We start from the raw sequence: 16,191 nt of genomic DNA on the forward strand, positions 1-16,191 counted from the left end.
TTGACAGATGTATTTGATGTTTTTAATTTCAAGTTCTGCCTGATTTTTCATTTAACTCCTGTAGAGTGAACTAAGAAGACAACATTAACAAATGGGTTTATAAGAAGATATATGATACATATGAGTGAGATTCTTTCAAATAGAGAAGAAAATAATATTTATTTATTATATAATATTTATTTATAATATAAAAATATGTATTTATTTTATATATATAAAATTAAAAGAAAATATATGGCAGTAGCAGATGTAGGGGAAAGATTAAAGAATGCAATACAGAGGGACCAGGTCTGAAGTAACTACTGGAATAACTAGAGTTAATCAATATAAGACAGTCATCTATCTGAGGCCAAAACTTATGGAAGGCCAACAGTGTTTTGGCACTCAAATACTCTTCAAATAACTGCAATATATTTCTAAAAAGAAAGGCTTTAGGAGCTCCACATTGCAGGAAAAATACTAACGATATTCAGGTTCACATGTTATTGCAAATAGCAAAAATCAACTTCATAGCCAGCACATAAAAAGAAATGCAAAACTTATAACATTTTGCAAGCATCAGCAAAGTCAACAAAGATAATGAAAACATCACTAGCTAAAAGTTTTGAGGGAAAGATGGATGGTGTAGAAGAGGTCATCATTTGAAATATCATTCTACATGAGAATTCTGTGCATTAGTTTTCAGTGGGACATTGCTATTTAATGAATAGTACAAAAAGGTTTTATTATCAAAGAAGAAAAACTATGTGCATTAGAGAACAGAATGTGAGAACAATGAAAGCTACATTGTTGGAGGCTGATGTCAGTTACCAAATTTGCAGTTAGACACATGGGACAGAGCTTGCAGGGCATATACAGAGAATGCAGTAATATACAAAGAAAAAAAGCCAGAAGAAAAGAATGATTTTGAATCCAGCTTTCCACTATGAGAAATATCTGTTTATCTCTTTTATGACTGAGAACATTTGCAAACTGCAATATTCTCACTGTCAGGATAGGTTAAAACTCAGACATGTAGAAATACAATGTCATTTTCCATTTTACCTATCCAAAGACCATGAAAGAAGATAATAAGCTGCTTCACATCTATCTTTTTGTTCAAACAGATTACAGGCAGTTAAAAAAAGAACAAGAAAGACTGAAGAAAGACAGATTCAGGAAACAATAAGTGGCATTTATTTTTAACGGCTGCAGTGTATGGTTTTCGAAGAAAACCTGTGGGCACCCAGGTGCAAGATACCTCAGGTTTAATCAGGCATTCTTATGAAAGTCAGCTAAAAGGTGCATTATGAATATATGTAATTGTGGTTTTGCTGTTGATTGAAGAACTGGGGAGTTAATTTTTGTCTGGGGTATAACTTGTGATAACACAGACTGTGTCTCTCCATGGCAGAAAACCTAGGGATAGAAGTGTCACTGTCATATAGTCACTCTTTTGGAGACTAAAGTCATTGCTTGACAGGAACCACACACTGTAATCCTTGGACTGTGAAGGGGAGGCAAGGCTCTCTCGTTCAGTTTACATGTATATCTGAGACAAAAGGACTCATGCCTTGGTACAAAACTGATTATCAGCCAGCATTAGGAAAAGATTCTTCCCATGGTAACCTGTTCCATGACTTTGTGTCTTTCAAATAATTTGTGCTGTCCATGGAGACACTTGGAAATTCTTATAGACAATAGATTGGCCTAGGCTGTTCATAGGTTTGTTCCTCTCCTGTAATTAGTACATGATAATTATAAAGATTCTGTAAAGATTTCTGAAATAACTTTGTTGTGCCAGAGGTTCAAGCAGGTTGGACATGAAGAACTAGCACTACAGGTGGCCAGGATTCTTCATCCCTGTTCAGGGGTTGCTTTGTCACAGTCTTTTTGGCAGGAACTACAGGTCAATTCTCAGCTGCCAAAAAGATATTAGGAAAATCAGAGATGTTTCAAGAACGTGTCATTAGTTGTCTAACCATGCAGATAAATATTTTAATTCTGTAAAATGTAGATAAAGCATAAACATTGAGGTTTTGTGTGTCCATTTTCTGCTAACTAAATAGTTCAATGCTTTATATTTGTGTCCAGACACTCACAAAGAGTAAAACACCCTCTCAAGTTTTTATAATAAAATTACGTGAAAACTAAGCAAAATATTAATGAATCAGTTATATAAGATTGCTCTCTCATTTCTAGACATTCTTACTATGTTGTGCATTCCTAGCACAATTACTATATACTTCAGAATAAAACCTCATTGACAGCAGCTGGTATCATTGTCTTTTTTGCTTCATTTCAAGTATAATCATCCTGGTGTGGGTTATTCATTAGAACATATAAACTTCTTATAAAAGACAGCATTTACACTATAACTTCAAGTAAAAAGAGGAACAGACTATGTAGCAGAGCAGATTTTTTTTAATACTAATATATCTAAATATATTGTTGCATTAGCATAAACAATACTAGCAATAGTTCTAACAATTTCAATAAGAACATTTTCTTTTCCTAGGAGGTATGCTGGCAGGAGTTTAAGAAGATATTATAGCTATGCAAAAATAGCTATGGGAAAGTGTTTTATCCAGAGATCATTGAAGGAAAGAACATGAATGATTTATGTTGGAAACGAACTGTGGATATAATCTGCCTTGTTTAAGCAGCTTTGATCTGCTCTGATAAAGCAGGACCACCTGGAACAGCTGATCCAGGACTGTCTCCAAGGAAGGAGATTCTCTGGGCAATCTGCACCAGTGCTTGCTCACTCTGTAATGGGTTGAGTGCTCACTTGAATTATTTACTCCTTTTTCCTGCTGTGAGACAGGATTGGGAAAAAAAACAAAGCAGGCTCAAACTTTAAGGGGCATAAAGAAAGCTTTAGAAAGGGAGAAAAAATGAATACGAATCAGAATAAAAACTTCAAAACACATTTCCCATACAAGCTTCTTTTCTTTAAGCTTAAAACCCAGGTCAATTTATCACCTCTAAAATAGTCTTTCATCAGTTCTTTTAGAGAGGGGTCTCTTTTTCCATGCCATGGAAGCTCCTCCATAAGAAAAATAGTTCTATGGCTTCAATTCTCACAAATAACAGCTGCCCAGGAATCTGCATTTATGAAGTCCCTCCCATTTCATGCAGCCTTCCCAAAAGTTGCATTATGGGCAATGGGGTACCATTTTAAGGATGAGTAGGTCAAAAGCAAAGGATTTCTTCATGTCTCTCTGAGATAATTTCGTCTTTGGGAACTGAGTCAGGCCTTCATCTTCATCTCATCCTCTCTCTGTTCAAGCTTCTCATGAGATCACAGCTACTTCAACATTTATTATTTTATTTATTTATACTTTAACACAAAATACCTTTTGCTCATACCTGCAATTTGAACACTCTACTTATTCTCCATCTCCCCATCCATATCTTTCATGACTTAAAGGGATATTCTAATATACCACAGTCCATCACCATGGCTTTACAAAAGAATTTCAGCCTAAAGCATCTTCTCATGTTCTTCCCATCTAGGATGCGACTCCTCCTCCACTGACCTTGATGTCTTCATGTTGTGTCTCTACGTGTTGTCATTCTGTCCTTTTCTCTCACTCAGAGGGGATTCAATGTTTTGCAAGTTTCATCTGTGCAAAGGAAGAGATAATATCTCACCCAGGGCCCACCGAGGGGCCTTGTCTCCTCCCCTGCCCTTGCCCGGTAGCCGCCAGGCCCAGTCCAGCCCCTTCCCGGGAAGGCGCCCGGCCCTGTTGGCAGGGCCCACCTGACCCGGCTCCTGCAGCAAAGAGCGAGCCGAGCCAGCTTACCTCTTCCCAGGACGGAAGAAAAGAGAACTTTTCACAGGCTTTCCCGGTTTTTAATATGTGTATTAACAGAGGTGTGTTCAACTTTCTAGTGGTTTAACAAGAAGTCAATATTCAAAACTAGTCACTGATTTGCTTTGTCACAGCTTTTCTTAGGAAGATCACTTCTGTGGGTAGCTCCCCTCCCCACCAAATGTCAATCAATGCAAAACCAGCGCACACGCTCACAGTAGAGTACTTCCTGAAGTTCACAGGAAACTTCATATATTTCAGTTTGCGCCCATTTCCTCTGGTCCTGTCGCTTTTTAAATAGCCTGTTTCTGTCCTCTTTGCAGTCATCATTTAAGTATTTATATGCATTAATAACTTTCCTGAAGAACCTTCTCTTTCCAGCCTGAACTGTCTCCAGTCCTCTCAGCCTTTACTCAAAGGCGAGATGCTACCTCTCCTTCACAGTCTTCATGGACTGGATTGCTGGAGAATCTTCAGTATTCCATGTCTTCCATATCTCTCTTAGACTGAGAAGCTCAAATCTCAATCAGAAATCCAGGGGTGGCCTCACCAGTGCTGAGGAAAGATGAATCATAGAATTGTTACAGTTGAAAAAGACCTTGAAAAAGTCATCAACTTGGCACCACCATGTTCACCACTAAGCCATAACCCCAAATAGCACATCCATATACATTTTGAACACTTCCAGGCATGGTGATTCTACAACTTCCCTGGGTGGTCTGTTCCAATGCCTGATTGCTCTACCAGAGGAAAAAAAAATTCCTAATTTCCATTCTAAACCTCCTCTGGCACAGCTTGAGGCCATTTCCTCTTGTCCTTTCACTTGTTACTTGGGATCATTAACAAAACCCATGCCTTACCACAGTCACCTCTCAAACAGTTGTAGAGAGCGATAAGCTCTCCCCTGAGCCTCCTTTTTTCCAGTCTATACTACCCCAGTTCCCTTGGTTGTTCCTCACAGGGCTTGTGCTCCAAAACCTTCACCAGCTCCTTTGCCTTTCTATGGACATGCTCCAGCAGCCCAAAGTTTATCTTGCCGTAAGAGGCCCAAAATTGAACACAGGATTTAAAGTGGGTCTTCGCAGTGCCTAGGACAGGGGGAGGGGTGTACAGTGAAGGATCACCTCCCTTGACCTGCTGGCAGTATTTCAACACAACACAGGATCCCATCTCCTCCATTGGCTGTCTTTGCTGCAAGGACACATTGTTGACTTGTGCAACTTGGGAGCTACCAGGATCCTAGGCTATTTGTCTAGCTGCTCTCCAGTTGAGTGGCCTTCAGCTTGTTTATCCCCAGGGGCAAGACCATGCACTTCCCATTGCTCAACCTCACCAAGTTCTTGTTGGCCCATTTCTCTGGGCTGTTGAGATCCCTCTGGCTGGCAGCAGGATCACCTGGTGTATCAGCCACTCCTTCCAGTTTTGTGTCTGCAGCAAATTTGCTGAGGGTAAATTTTGCTTCATCAGCCAGATTATTAATAAAGATGTTTAACAGAACTTGACTCAGTAATTACCCAATATTTTACCACCATTATTGGCCTCTAACTAGACTTGGTTTCACTCTCTGGGCTGGGACATTCAGTCAGTTTTCAACCCACATCACTGACTATTCATCCAACATTAAGAGCTTGTCTACAGGGATCTTATGGGTGACAGTGTGAAAAGCCTTACTGAAGTCATGTAGGCAACATCCTCTGCTGTAATTTATTGCAGAAGCTTATAATGTTGGTCAGTCATTACTTCCCTATGGTAAAACCGTGCTCCTGATAATTGTTTCATCCTTTTCTCATCCTTTATCTGCTTGGAAATGGAGGAGGTGTTCCACCAGAGGTATCAAGGATCAGGGTGAAGGTGACTTATCAGAAAAAAACAGTAGATCCACAGTGTTCAGATTATGTAAACAGATTGGTTTGTTAGTTTCAAAAGGTTTGAATGTATTGTGGCCCAAGTCATTTTTGGCCAAAAACTCCATAGGCATCCCAAACAAAGAGTAAAGTCATTAACAAATAAGCAGAGAAAGAAAGCACTTTGGGTCATTCCACTTCTTTGCTGCACCAGAGTTCGCTATAGAATTCATAAATGGAACAGCACAAGAAGATTCATTACATTCTCTGCACCACAGCTTAGCCTTCAAAACTCTACCTTACACAAAACTTTTCTGTCTCCTCCCACTCTGTACTTTTAGTTCAAGATTATATTTAAAAGGAAAGAGGAAAAATAAGCCCTATATCTGCAGTGCGTCAAGTCCACTCTAACAAAGCCTGGATTTTAAACTTAAGAACTGTGTCACATATATTGGTATTTTCCCATCCCTGTTTTTTCCCCTCAATGTAGAAATGCTAATTTTTCTTTTTTAAATTGAGGTAATGCCATGTGCCAGAGGTGGCTGGGAAGGATTCAGATAATTAACTAAGCTCCTGCTGAAAATGTAGACCTTTTCTCCTTTCTTTTCCCTTTAAACAGGTTTCTTATTTTCCTCTTGTCAGAGCCATTAACTTCTCCTTAACTGTTATAAATTTCAGGGAGTGGACAACATCAAAATTAACACATGGAAATGCAAAGAAAAGCGAGAAAAGTCCTCTCTAAGGAATTACTTTTAAAAGTTTTGAGGCTCCATATTGGGATGTTATATCTACGTAAGTGCAATCCCAATTAAAACCTTGTGTTTTGTTAAAAATAAGTCTTGCTTAAGACATCCATTACTCATTTCCAGACTAAATAGCAAACCTTCAAATGGACTATCTAGCATCTGCCTCTTTGATATCTATCTTGCAGGTTTTATAGCTATTTTATTGCTATTTCCTGCATAGTCAGGTCTCTGACGTAGATCTCAGTAAGAAAAAAATAGGTAATGGCTGCATACCCTTAATTAAATACCTTTTTTTAGTACAAGATGTTTGCTTGTTCCACACATAGCCACCATATTTGTTTGTTTTCCCTGTCTGACCTTACCTGATTTCTCCACTAGACTTTCTTGCAGGCTTGAGCTTCTTTCCACTCCAGAAATTTGAAAAGGCACCTTATGGCAACCATCAAAGCCTATTTGGAGAGACAAATGAGAGGCCCCCACATATCACACAGTAGCACCTATGCTAGTTCCTTGTCTGAAGGGTAGGAAAAGCACCTTGTCTTCATTAGGATCACTGCGCTGGTTAAGGAATTGCAGATTTAAAAGTATATAGCTAAAATCTGACAAAATACCTCTCACAGCAACATTAGATCCCTAGTGAGGGATACTACTGCCTCAGGTATGTTTTATCCTGCCTTGAAAGTCTTAGAAAGCAGTGTCCTCTAATTGTGAAATCAGAGTTATCATTAAATGGGAAGAATTCTTTAACAAATTATATGTAATTTCTCTGAAATTACCTTAATTGATGATAAAAGCATGGCTAAAGTTTGTTCTTTATCACCTTCCCTTTTATCTTTTTACAAAAATTATTCCATAGTATTAAACTGGCACAATCAGTCATAATCAACAGCTGTAGTTAGTTGTCTGCTTAATTAGTTTGGAACTGGGCCTGTTTCATAGATTATGTTTTCTGGATTGCTGCATCAAAAATTATTTTGTTCATTCCCTGTCATCACTAATTTTTCCCTCTCACTCAAGGCATTGGTGTTTGGATATGAGATATTGGTTTAGTCTCATATACAGAACAGAAACAGCTGAGGAGATTGGCTCTGCTTGAATTTCTCCAAATATGGTGAGCGTTTGGAGCAAGATCTTGAGGTTTCACTCAATTTAACATTTCAGGAAGGTAAAAAATGCTTAAAGTTCTTGCTTAACTAAATTTCCTTCAGTGTAAGATGCAGGTTTGTAAACATATACAAATTTTCTCTTTTTATTATTATTTGTATTATCAACTTCAGATAAGGTGTTCATTTATTCATGCAAGGAAGGTAAACTGTTCAGAAGGAGACCTAAATATGGAAAAGGGAAACACCAACTATTTCACTATATAGCTGAACTGAAAAACTTATTAATGAATAACTAATTTTTTCACATACACAAAATTAATTTCTGTGTCATAGGTTGTCTTAGGGCATGACAGATTTCTTTCTGAAATAAGGTTATAATATAACTTTTTTTCCCCACTCCACTCTCTTTTTATCTCTGTGTCATTCAGAAATCAATTTTAAACCCATTTTCTTGTAATATCACTAGTTAATATAAATCTAAGTCCCTGGTACCAGGTATCCAAAGACTAGCAATGGTGATGTTGACCTTTAAGGAATTGATACAAAGTAGCAACATTCTTCCTTTAGGCAGATTTGTACTGCAGTGAAGACCAACATGATGTATCCGCGGACTTTTTTCGTTTTCTTTCTCTCCTTCTAGTCTTTTTTTTTGCTGTTGTTGTTGTTTTGGTTTGTTTTGGGGTTTGTTGTTGGTGGTGGTTTTGGTTTGGTTGTTTTTGTTGTTGAGGTTTTGTTTGTTTTGATTTTGAGGGGGGTTTTGTGTTTTTTTTTTGTTTGTTTGTTTGTTTGGCTTGGGTTTGGGTTTGGGTTTGGGTTTTGGGGGGGTTTTTTAGGTGTTTTTTTTGTTGTTGTTGTTGTTGTTTTAAGTAGGTTATGGGAAATATAATTTGCGTTAAAACTGATTCTCAATGAGTTGACCTTCAGACATTACTGAGATAATCAATTTTGATGTATTCAGGCATTTCTTTACCCATCTAGTATATCAGTTTTGGATCAATTTTTTCATCAGGAATTTTTCTCTTTAGGAAGATATATTAGAAACTTGTTGCAGTGTGTTAATTTGGTTTATATTGTATTTCTATATTGGGGTTTATAATGTTTCTTCTGTTCCCTGGAAACTGTATCACGTGGTTTGTCCCTGCTCCTCTGCCTCACCCACCCTCCCACACTGGAATGTAACCCAACTCTGTTCCACTCCCACCTTATCCCTGATGGGGCAGTGGCTTGTCCCTGCCCCTAGGGCCTGCCCCCTGGATAAAAGCCCTGGGATGGAGACGGGGCAGCCTCTTTTGCCATGGGACGGGGACAGGGAAGGAGCTGAAGGAGCTAAAGGAACTGGAACCCAAATAAAGCCCTGATCCCCCCACCCTGGAGAAAGAGCAGACTCTCTTTCCTTTTGCCATTGACAGACATCTATATCTTTCTAAAGAACCACCAGAGCTGATGCCCAAACATAAGGCTCGATGCCACAAGGGGTTCCCAGAAGGATGGAAGAATCACGCATGGAGCACGTGGCTGAGGAACCTCATGCAGACACATGAGTCCTGAAAAGTAGCACATCCACACAGAGGGACAGACCCGTCAGGCTTGGTGTTCACTGTGGAGCCTCTAAAACACAGGACTCCACAGACCAAGGCTGTAGTTTTCCCTTGGACTTAAAAACCCCATCAGAGTGCTGCGAAGAAGCCCCCCGAACAGCAGGCTGCTCCCAGAGAAGGTGACCATGTGTGAGTGGACAGCCGACCCTGGGAACCGAGACTGGAAGGTCTTTTTGCACCAAAAGGGTCAGTCTCAGGCAAAAGGAGTGATTGGGAAAGAAAGGAAAGATTCATCTGAACACTGGATGTTTGGTAAGTATTACCACTTTGGGATCTAAGGAAAAATCTTTTCAGAGGCATTGTTCCTCAGGAAAAGGGTTTTTTTTCCTTTCGGGGGAAGGTTTTTACTTTCAGAGTAAACCTTCAGGGTGCTTAAGTAGCAAATTCAGTTTTGGCTGTGCAGCCCAGGGGGTGGAAAAGGTAACTGTTTCCCCTTCTGCTGTTTTTTCTCTCCAGCACGGGGTTTTTTTCCTTTCGGTTTCCCAGTCACAGTTAAAGGGGACACAGAAACTTAAAATCTGAGCCAAAAATGGGTGCTAGGCTGTCTGTGTATCAAAAAAAGAGTATTACCAAATTCTAAGTGCTTTGGATGATGGGGGACCCATTGTTCAAAGAAACAGCTGAAAAAAATTAATTTGGTGGTTGTTTTCTCAGTTTCCACATGTATCATTAGAGCAAATAAACTTCCCAGAATTTTTGGAGGATACAACGAAAAAATTAATTGAATCAGGCTCCCCAAAGGGTAACAAAACTGCAAATTTTGCTTTTTGGAGCTTAAAAATTCAGTTAGTTGCAAAAGCAAAATGAAAAGGAAAAAAAATAAAAAATAAAAATAATAATAAAAAAAAGCCAGTTCTTTGTGGATTTTCCCCAGTTTCCTCAGTTTCCCTCTCTCCCGACCCTAAAACCCTTCCCTCAGGCTTGGATATTCTGAGGAAAGCAGCCCACCAGACAGGGCAGGGAAGCTGCAACTCCCCAGGCTTTCCCCAAATTCCAGAGTTCCCCTGCTCAAGGAATTCTGTCCAGATTCCTCAAGAAACCCCTAAACTTTCCCCAAACCTCCCTTCTTCCCCAGTTTGTACTTTTGCAGACAGTTTGGGTGCTCAAACCCCCCCATCTTAGTGATTCCCAAGCTGGTCTCAGTTCTAGGGGGATCACAAGATGGCGGAGACTCCTTTTTCCAGCCATGAGGAGCCTTTTTCTTTGTCTGTCCCTCCTTCCCTCAATCCCTTTCATAACCTGAGCAACCCATTCCTCTCCCAGACCCCTCCTTCCCTTCGGTGCACCCCTGGCACTGCCCTCTCCTCTGTCTCTGCCCCCTACCCTCAAACCTCCGCCCTCCGACTCCTCCCCGTGTGACTCAAGCCTCCAGCCCCTCCCTGCCCCTGGTTCCCACGGTTTCCCCGCCCACAGTCCCGGTTCCCATGCCCCAGAGGGGAAGGAGGGGGAACCGGGAACCGGGAACCCGGAAGCAGGAAGCAGGAAGCAATCCTGGTTTTCTGCCACCCCTTTCACATATTGACAGTCAAAAAGAGGGGGTGTTGTCCATGGCTGTTGGGAATCCTTCCCCCAACAAGTGATTCAGGATTTATGCAAAGCTCAGATCAATTTTGGATATGAAAGTGAATACTTCTACAACCTTTTAAAAGCAAATCTAGCAGGGAATCCTACAGTTCTCTTTAACTTCCAAAGAGATTTATTTCTGGAGCTTTGGCAAAATCCTGAAACAGCTGTTAATAATAATAATTTCCTAATTCAATTCATCTATGTGGTGATAGTGAAGGGGTCTCAGCCCTCAAGCAGGCTCAGGAAATTCCTCTGCTTCCATCAGAACCTTTTGTAGCATTTGTGGAGAGGTTAACCCGAGCTATCTAGTTACAGGTTAAGAAAGAAGGAGCCCAGGAACAGGTCCTGGAGGAGATGGCTCTGGCTGATGCAAACGAACAGTGCAAGGCAGCCATCCTCAGCCTGCCCATGGAACCAGTGCCAACCTTAGATGGCATGCTCCAGGTGTGTGCCAAGAAGGTTCCCTTCACAACAGGTCACCAAAACCACAATTCCAGAGTCAAGCCACCACAAAAAGCTGCTGCTGCAGACACTGTGCCTCCTGTGCCTGTGCCACAGCCACCGCCCAAGAGAGGAACAACGTGTCTCCTGTGCGATCAGGCTGGACATTGGGCATCTCAATGCCCTTTAAAGAAGCAATTTCTGGACTTTTGGGACAATGAGGGCAAGGGGTCTCAGGGGCCCAAGGAGAACCTTTCAGAAAACTAAAAGATGAGCACCAGCTTGCCCAGCGGGCTGACATAAATGGGGCAAGTCCGAGGAGGAGGGAGAAAAAAATGGAAAATGCTAATGTTGAATTAAGAAACTGTGCTTTAACCAGTTCCACTTTTCAGCAAAAGTTACTGGATGTGATAGTAAAGGATCCAGCGACCAGAGAAACAAAAAGTCCTCATGATCAAGTCAGCTGGGGTCGTGGGTACACCTGTGTGTCCACTCCCCCAGGTCTCAAGTGGGTGCCAGTCAAGTGGGTGAAACCTTTCATCCCTAAAACTGCAAAGCCACCTGCAGAGGGTTTACAAGTGGCCAGTGCTGCCTGGAGGAGGACAAAGCGCCAAACCCTCTCCTTCTAATTATCCTTTTCCCTTAACAGTGTTTTCTGGACAGTTCGTTTGCACTCAATGTTATTTTTTATTTTTCAGCTTTAAAGCTGAAAAAGGTACTCAGCTTTAAAGTTACTCAGCTTTAAAGGTACTCAAGGTCCGAACTCTGAGCATCTCCCACAGACTGAGCCTTCCTCCTCAATTTAATAAGAAAGAGGGAGATGTTGCAGTGCGTTAATTTGGTTTATATTGTATTTCTATATTGGGGTTTATAATGTTTCTTCTGTTCCCTGGAAACTGTATCACGTGGTTTGTCCCTGCTCCTCTGCCTCACCCACCCTCCCACACTGGAATGTAACCCAACTCTGTTCCACTCCCACCTTATCCCTGATGGGGCAGTGGCTTGTCCCTGCCCCTAGGGCCTGCCCCCTGGATAAAAGCCCTGGGATGGAGACGGGGCAGCCTCTTTTGCCATGGGACGGGGACAGGGAAGGAGCTGAAGGAGCTAAAGGAACTGGAACCCAAATAAAGCCCTGATCCCCCTCCCCCAGAGAAAGAGCAGACTCTCTTTCCTTTTGCCATCGACAGACGTCTGCGTCTCTCTAAAGAAACACCACAGAAACTTCAAGGAATACAGTCACAAAGCATGGAAAGTCACAAACCATGGAAAAGCATCTAGGACTGAAACTGATGTCATTATTCAAAATATATTTTAAAATTTTGAAGTTTAATTTAAAGTTTAAAACCAACAACTTAAACTGCCCTTTCGAAAGTATACTGAACTCCCACTAAACAATTTTATTTATAGTTTCCTTTTTCCAGTATGAGATGCAACCAATGGGCCATAAATCAGTTTTGAATTTAATGAAAACATTCCTTTTCCATTTAATGCTTCCCATGATGGATCATATTCTCTTCTGTGCAACAAGAACATGTAATTGCTGAACTCAAACACACAGACCCTAAACTATTATAAGCACAATCTCCCTGTTCCTTAAATGTTTTCAGCAGTTTGCAACCAATTCAAACACATTTTTTTAAATGTAACCTCATTGTGCAATTGTTTCAGTGCCCCGATATGCAATGACTGTCCAACTTTAAAGCAAATAATATTTTGTACATCTCAGTACATTTGAATGATAAACTTTATATATGCATATAATTAAGAATTTCCCTCATCTTTTTAAATTAGATTTGCTGCTTCCTTACAGAAATAATAAGAATTTCTTCATTATGTAGGAAGAGAGCTGAAAAGCTTACAGTGTGCTGATCTGACGCATTTGGATAGTCTTTATTTTATGAATGTACATGAGTTTCTTTGAGCAGGTGGTAGAAGAGAGGCAGTGAAAAGGGATCCAGTTGCAGATACAAAACATCTTTCATCAAAAGGCCTTTGTTAACCAGTTAGACTTTGTTGGATGTAGTTCAGGCTCAGTGACCCCTTTCCTACAACATATTGAACCTTTCAGCTTAGAAACCTCTCATTCAAGGTTGTTATCAGAGACAGTATGGTGTATAGAGGAAAGGCTCAGTGGGACAGGAGTGTTGTAAAGGGTTCATTACATCACTGTTGTTCTGGGCACAGCTATCATATAGCAATTTTTGCTCCTTTCATGGAAAAATTCACTCTGGATTCTTGCATCCAAAGACCCACTAAAAAGCATGACATTAGCACTTTCCCACTGACCTGCTGTTGTGGATGGACCAGCTGTTGTACAATTCCACTTGCTTCCTTCTCAGAAGTTTTCTGTTCTAGAGCCAAATCCTAAGAACAGTTTCCAGAACTAGTCCAGCCTACCAAACAAAAAGCCCCAAATACCATATACACTGGCTTATTTCCTGCCAGCACATTTCAGTCCCTCTGCATATATCTCAAACACATCCCCTCCCAAAGAAAGCCTTAGAAGGATGACCAAGTACTGTACAGCAATCTTTAACAAGTTTGTGTTGAGCAATGGAGCAATTCCTTTTTTTAAAACATATCTGACTTTATATATGGCTTTTTCTCCCCAGTAAACTTACATATCTGCAACATCTTTTCTGATCATTACAGCTGCTTCTAACTCTGATATTCACAGTCACTTAAATTTATTTTCCTTTTATGAAAAAGTAATGAAATAATTCTAGTTTTCTCCTTATATTTTATTTTAATTATTTTAAATTATTTTAAATGGATGATAAGTAATGTGCCTTTTAAAGTGCTAGATATCTTTTTCATCCAAAAATGAAACTAGAGGACAAATATCTGTTAACTACAAATTCATGTAAAATCTGAGTGGAAGAGAGCCCAAGATCAGTGCCTGATTCAGGAGAAGGTCTGGTAGCTAAGATGTCTGCTTTAAATTCACTGAAAACTAGGCCTCGCTAGTTTTTTTCACTTGCACTCCTTAACTGCTGTTCTTTATAATTCACACTCCATTCTTACCAGCATTCTTTAATGATCCTAATTTAATCATGATTGACCTTGTCCCAAATTTTTTAAAAAGCCATGATGATGCAGTTTATAGTAAACTTGGACAAAAACACATTTAAGTGATATCAGAAGAGTTAATTTCAGCTACAGCACATTCTTGAGTGAATTCACTATTGTGTATTTTGTATCATAAAAAACAAACAAACAAACAAACAAACAAACTAACTAACTAACTAACTAACTAACTAACTAACTAACTAACTAACTAAAAAAATCCTTGTAAAAACCGGCCAGTAAGAAGGTAGTAAAAGACTGGGGATTTTTTTAGTGGAAAGAAAAGAAAAGAAAAAAAAATCCCCACAATATTTATGTCTGAATAAATTCTGGAAGCTGGGAAGTTGTTAGAAGTTTTATTGATTTACATAGTGTGGAAGTGAATGTATTGCTTAAATAGACCTTAAAATTTTCATTCTGAAAAGTTATCCTAAAACAGAGTGCCTTGTGACCTATTCTGGACACTAATCAGTCAAACAGTGCAGTACGACAGGGAACAGGCCCTCATGAACTCATAATACAGGCTCTGCCCTTAAAACATTTTTTTTCCAGTCTGCTATCATTTTTCAACACTGATATCATTTAGTTCTACACAGCATTCTGTTCCCATTTATTCTGAAATTATACCAGTTCCTTCTTAATTAAAGTTTCTAACTCATTTTTCCTAAGATAGCTATTGGCTTGAAAGGTCATAATAGCTTTGGAGAACCTTTAAAGTGTTCTCAGTTCCTTTAACCATTAATTTAAAGCACAGGAACCTCTGCCTTCCTAGCAAGCAACAAAAATTTAATCATCTTCATTCAGTTTCTGTTTGCTGCAAATTGAGTGGCATTATTCCCCAGCCTTTTATTTGAAGGCACCATATAGGCACAGTATATGTTCATGTATACTAGCAACTGCAACAACCCACTTATGCTGACAGAGGAATTCATCTGCTTCAAAACAGGGATGGGAATGAATCTGAATGTTTGTCAAAGATCCAGCTAACCAATGTTAAGTAAATGACTCAGGCTGTATTCAGAATTCTCCCAACCAGGTACCTTGTTACCCTTTTTCTTACTTTCTTCATACAGTGGTAACTCATTTTTGTCAACATTAAGATATAGGATGACACCTAGGGCAATAAAACCCTAGGGCCATCTAAACCTCAAAAATATCAAATATCAAATTGCTGTGCTACTGTCATCTTATAGTGCCTTTTCTTCAAGTCTCAGAGTTTCGATACAGAAGATAGCAGGGATGGTTTCCCTTCAAAGAGAATGCCTGTTTCCAATAATCCCTGTCACATTCAGGCAGACTTGGATGAGAGTAAAAAAATGAAGCATGATTTTTTTGTGCTTGAATTATAATGTCATAATAATTCCTATCAAAATGCAAGCATTCACACAGAAGACTTCAAGCTGTTTGCTAGATCTTGCGCTTGCTCTTGCAGACATGTGAAGAGCATATACATGAATAAGTATATTCAGGCACGTGTATTTTTATTTTGTGTGCAGTTACACACATGTGTGTATATATATATATGTAAAATCTCACCCCATATACAAAGACATCAATGCGTAAATGTGGTGCTCTGAAGCTAGGAGTTATGATACTGTTGCTTTGTAGGAAGTAAAGACAACATCCACTGCCCCCAGTCTTACACTTCCTGACACATTCACTTCACTCCTTCATGATTCCAATAGCAACTTAATAACTAGCATTGAGATTAGCATGGACTGATATTTTGGCAAGTGTTGTCATACTCTAGCTGACTCAGAAGACTTTCCTGGTAGCTTTCACACAAAATGAAACTATCGAGATAAGCTTAGCCAGGTCAGTATTTTTCTCTAACACTACAAGGGTTCACGTCTGGTTTGTCTCCTGTCTCTGCCACAGACCCCAGTTCATGTATGCCAGTAAAAAATTCTCAGTGTCCTGACAAGTTTTAACTAAGGAACTCAGGATGAAAACCTCTAGAATTCACCAGCCACAGAGGAAGTCAAGACTAGCAGCCTGCATTTTTGCATAGCTTCTAGCTTGCTTAG

The 16,191-nt window shown here is 39.8% G+C and overlaps 1 long non-coding RNA gene across 2 annotated transcripts in view; it reads right to left on the minus strand.

Moving 5' to 3' along the window:
* Positions 1-242: 242 nt before the first annotated feature.
* Positions 243-16,191, minus strand: part of LOC120765993 (uncharacterized) — a 32,031-nt gene continuing 16,082 nt past the window's right edge. The window contains exons 2-4 of one of the 2 annotated variants that reach the window (XR_005704542.2): positions 6,750-6,836; positions 3,789-4,352; positions 243-3,608 (exon numbers count right to left, since the gene is read on the minus strand). This is a non-coding gene — a long non-coding RNA (uncharacterized LOC120765993). The remainder of the gene's footprint in view (positions 3,609-3,788; positions 4,353-6,749; positions 6,837-16,191) is intronic. The other variant, XR_005704543.2, reaches the window with a different exon arrangement.

This window comes from Hirundo rustica, chromosome Z, assembly GCF_015227805.2.
Source record: "Hirundo rustica isolate bHirRus1 chromosome Z, bHirRus1.pri.v3, whole genome shotgun sequence".
In the NCBI taxonomy this organism is placed as follows: domain Eukaryota; kingdom Metazoa; phylum Chordata; class Aves; order Passeriformes; family Hirundinidae; genus Hirundo; species Hirundo rustica.